Consider the following 5,130-nt stretch of genomic DNA (forward strand, 5'->3'; position numbering starts at 1 on the left):
CATCTGCTTTAGAAGGATCATCGTTGGCTGGGGCTGGTAAGAGAGGAAAGTACAGCAGGGAGGACAGCCTTCTTGTATGCCAGATTTCATTCACTGGTCACAGGGGAGAAGAGAGTGAAGTTCCAGTGAAGGTAAACTCAATGGCACCCCACAATGAAAATTACAGTCATGATCTCTGACTTGAGTGTCTTTTACTGTCCTAATGTTCTCTTCATCCCCTCCGTTTCTAGGCCTTGATTGGATCCATAACTACTGTCTGTATCTTGAGCAGGAAAGTGCTGTAATCCAGATGTTCTGGGTTGATTTGCAGTGGCTTAGAAACCACAATTTCATGAATTCTTTCATGAATGCAGCTAACCTATGTGTCAAACAGGAAACACTGAAGATCTTTGCATTTTATTGTTCATTGCCTGGGACACTGATGTTGGCAGTTAAGTATGTCTCCACTTCATCCCTTTCCTTAGTATCCCTAGTCCCTCTCTTTGAGTATATAGTATACCAAAGCTTTAGATTAATTATTCTTATGTCAGTGTTCATAGGGCTGTTACCCTATCAAGTTTGCAGCTGTGAGGAATGCGAGGTGTAAGAAATGAGCAGCTTGTGGTGAGTTATGCAAGAAGTGGCTCACTTGATACTCTTCTCCTGCTGCTAGATACAAATGTGCTTTTGTCCTGGATCTGTGAAGCTCCCTGCATTCACATCACTACCTGGAGACCACTGCAGTTGCTCAGTAGACTGGGAGCTGGCTCCTAGTGTGAGAAAGCATTTTCCTACCCGTGCACAAGATCATGAACAGCTAAATAAATATTAGCTATTCCGTATTTTTTTAAGTAATTTACAATATGTTGTAAGCATGTATCTGAGTAACTTAAAGGAAAAAGCTTTCTAAAAATATCATAGCAGTTCCTCACTGGCAGCGACAGGCTTTAAAGGTTTTAAGAGATCTTAACTTTCCAAACGACCTGTAAAATACAATAAAACTACCATAAGGTGTCACTATAACCCAAGCAACTTTCAAGTAAATTGCAAATGTTACAGAAATATACCCACTGTGTAAGGTGCAAGAAATTACCATTCTATTAGCAGTTTCCAATAAAGAAAACTCTTTCTTTCATTCATTATGGATTTGCTGTTAACATCCCCAGTCTCTGTTTCTTCACAGAAGAAGGGAAGGGACCTCTGGAGGTCATCACATCCAACACCATTGCTACAGCAGGTCCCTACGGGAGGTTGCACAGGAGAGTTTCCAGGCAGGTTTTGAGTATCTCCAGATATTCAGATATGTTCTTTTTCTTGGTTTTATTTACTGTACCTGTCGTTATGATTTATGTTGCAAATATAATGACTGAAAGATATATATATCTATCATATAAAACATACATATATCATATAAAATTCACAGTTGACATTTTTTCTTAGGAAACGACTGGTTACAGACCACTGCAGTCCCCTCCACTGAAGGAGCTGACCATCAGCAGGAGTCATCAGAGCATTCTTGTTCCTTGTGCACAGAGCCCTGTGCTCTGGAGAAGTGCCACATTACAACTCCTGCCTCTCGCTGTGAGAGTTTTGTTTGCGTTACTTAATGCTTTGCCTCCTGAGGTGAACTGATGATTTCAGCTTTGAATAACATTAATTCTGTCGGAAAAGAGGAAAGCAAAATATATCCATTTAGATAAGGACTCTCATGCTTTCTAATCTATGCTCTTAAGATTTCTTGGAGCACCTAATGTGACTCTTAGCTTTGCGTCCTACCACTACAAAGCACATGTGATAATCCTGTCTCTTATTCTGTTTCCTATAATTTTTGAGCCTATTTCAACACTTCTTAGTCGAGTAGAAATTTCCATGATCTTAAGTGGCTGCATTATTTCAAGCAATAAGCAGCAGGGTAACGCACGCTTGATAAGATACCAACAGATCTCTGAGACAGCTTTTAAAAAAGGCCTTGTCTGTGAGAAGAGCATTATCAAACTTGTTCTGCTTTAGATTTAACCGGGTTTACCGAAATGATGTTTCTCCAGAGGAATAACAAGAGTGATCCAATAAGCAGCTCACAAGCACCTGGAACGTGATCACAGGGCCTGAAACAGAGAAGAAACAGATTAAAAATTAACGGTGTTTTCCTGGTGTGCCTGGGACTGGCCAGGCTGTAGGATGCTTTGCGCACCTGCATGTGGTTCCACTGGAGGACCCCAGCAGCCTTTGGGCAAGGTTGACCTGAAGGGAAAGAGTTGTATGCTAATTCTCCAGACACCAGATAGTTAAACTGACTTTCCTAGGGTCTCCTCGGTGTTTTTTCTGGTTTACAGGCCTTTGTAGAAATGTTTGCCTGCAAGATTATGTCAGGGACAACAGACAACAGAGGCGTGCCTTTTAAATGACACCTGTGTGTGTGAAGTCTATACTATCCAGCCCACACTGAAAGCAGTAGCAAAATTATCCCCTTAACTGTGACAAATTTTACCCTAACCATTATTTTGAGAAGTCAGAAGCAGTATAAAGATTATTTTTCTAGGCTTTTCAACAAAAGAAACAGCTCTAACAAAGTAGCCTCCAGGTGTACATTTACTTACCCACATACTGCTGTGAATTACGTTTCCTGCTAGTTCTGATGTTTTCTTTCCTGGCATTCTTGAGAGGATGCTGCCATCCTGAATCCAGCTATGTGCCTTCAGCGCACAGTTATGGTCAGAGTGGTGCATATGATCAGTGTCTAAGTTTTCTTACAACTCATTTTATTCTTGAGCACCCAAGGTAATGATAGCATGTGAGCCCCAGCAGTTGCTGTCTGCATGCTGGTTTTATGTCTCTAAAATACAGTTTTAATATAGCCTTGCAAGAGGTCTTTGGTGACATGAGTCTGTAGTTCCAGTTATAATTGCAATCTGTATGTAGTCAGGAGTAGTTTTAATTTTACAAAATATTTATTTGCATATGCAAACCTGGATTGTGCTCAGATAGTGCTCCATCTGAGCACCATACAGGGATTGGACAGAGGTTGCAATTGCCTCATCCAGCACATCCTTACTGGGAACTGTGTGATGCTTCATGGAAAGTGTCCATCAGGAGCAGGGCCCTTCAGAGCTCCTTGGACCTGCATCAGAGCAGCTGCTTGGAATCAGGGTCTTTTGCCACCCTTTGAACCCAGAGAGGGGGAAGCAAGAAGCAGCGCTGCTCGGGTCTAGCAGCCTCCCTGCAGGAAAGTGAGTTAGCAACACCGTTGCTTTAAGCCTTGGGGAAAAGGTTAGGAAATTGCAAACTGGCCACTACTGTGGCACAGCAGAAGTGCAGGCAGTGGAAGGATTGCAAACTGTAAAGGACAGGGAGAGGTGACAACCGCTGTGAGAAGTGGACAGTTACGCTAGAGGTAAGGTGTGCAACACAGAAGCAGAGAACGGTTTGAGTTGAAAAGGATCTTAAAGCTCACCCAGTTCCAAACCCCTGTCATGGTCACGGCTGCCACCCGCCAGATCAGGCTGCACAGGCCCCCATCCAACCTGGCCTCGGGCACCTTCAGGGATGGGGAGAGAGAGCATTGATGGCCATGAGGGGAACGTACTCATTCACTTGATACAAAGCTTTGGGGAAGCTGCTTGAAAGATTTCCAACTGCATGAAAGACAGACTTCACACTAAATGCAACTAATGTGTGTGTGGATAGGTGAATAAGGCATTAAATATAAAACACAGCTCCTCTCTGTTGTATGCTCCCTCTAACTGAAGCAGAACCAGAAGACCAGGGATGGGGGCAAATTAAAAGCTTCTGCTCTACAGCTGCTGGAAAGGTGGATTGAACACCACTTATCAAGATGAGCAAGCTCTCTTATAAGGCAAATACATATTTGCTGAAATGCAAGACAATTTCATTATATGCTCCTACAAGTGTATGTCTCTACAAATATTCATACCTTGTTTTCTGGATCCCCTTTGAAAACTGGAGGCCCAGATTTGCTGTGTAGAGGTGATTGTACTGGGCCCATGTTCCTTCCCAAAGCGATGACCTTGCTGCTCTGCCAGAGGTGCATGGGTGGTAGTGCTAGGAGATGGCATTGCAGCCTCACTGCCTCTTTGCTCGCTGTGGGAGTGAACATCTAGACCCAATGTGCAGGTTACCTGTGCTGAACCTAGAGTTCTCCAAGGCTGCTGTAGAACATGTCAATTATTCAAGAGGCAGAAAGAAACAGTAACCAGTTCTGCAGCAAGAGAGATTCCAGCCAAGTGAAGCCTCCCCAGTTCCCAAGCTCTCCTCTCCCCGATGAGTGAGGCCTGCTTTGTTTGACTCCAGCCAACATGAAGGCTTGATGAGGCAGCATTTCCACAGGAGTTTGCATGAAATGTTTCTTCTCCTTGCTAGGAAAGGCATGTTGCCATCACAAATTTGGGCTGAGTTGAAATGGTTCACCTTTTTCAACCGTGCTGTGTATTGAAAATACACTGCGTTTAATTCACAGCCACTCTTTCACTGCTTGATTGGGCGAGATGATCTCAGCAGTCTTTTCTGACCTGAGCGATTCTATGAGTCAAACAGCACTGTGGCAGTCCATCTCTGTGCTTGTCAGCCCAAGGGCCTGTCAGCATCCATAATTAAAGCCAGGGCCGGGACGGAGGCCATGGGCCCTTCACCAGATGCAGGGGGCAGTGGCCCATCTGGGTTGGCATAAATAGAGAACGGGAGCTGCAGCCTGCCTTCCCCTTGCTGCAAGAAAGGGCTCATAAATGTTTAATAGACTTCTTGCCTCTGCTGTAGATGAGGTCCCGCTACTGAACTGGTGTGGCCTGAGGACAGGTATTGTGCCTGTTACTATAGCACCACCTCGCACAGCTCTCAGTGTGGAAGGAGGGAGGGAGGGAGGGAGGCAGGCGGGGAGGACGAGCCCTGGCGAGGCAGCGTGAGGTGCACAGATGCACGGTTGAGCTGCTGCAAGTGTGCTGCCGACACCCTGAGCGCTGCCAGGGGTTCCAGACTACAGCTCTCCTGAACCGGCCTGCTGGCTTGGGAAAATCTGCTCTGAATTCTTCTTTCTGTCTTCCTTTCTTGAGCAACTGGTTGTTATTTTAGGGGTCACCAAGGGGACTGGCGCCGGCTCCTGAGTCTGGCATCGGGAAATATGACAGCAGAAGTGAGTGC

This window comes from Gallus gallus, chromosome 1 (assembly GCF_016699485.2).
Source record: "Gallus gallus isolate bGalGal1 chromosome 1, bGalGal1.mat.broiler.GRCg7b, whole genome shotgun sequence".
Taxonomy (NCBI): Eukaryota; Metazoa; Chordata; class Aves; order Galliformes; family Phasianidae; genus Gallus; species Gallus gallus.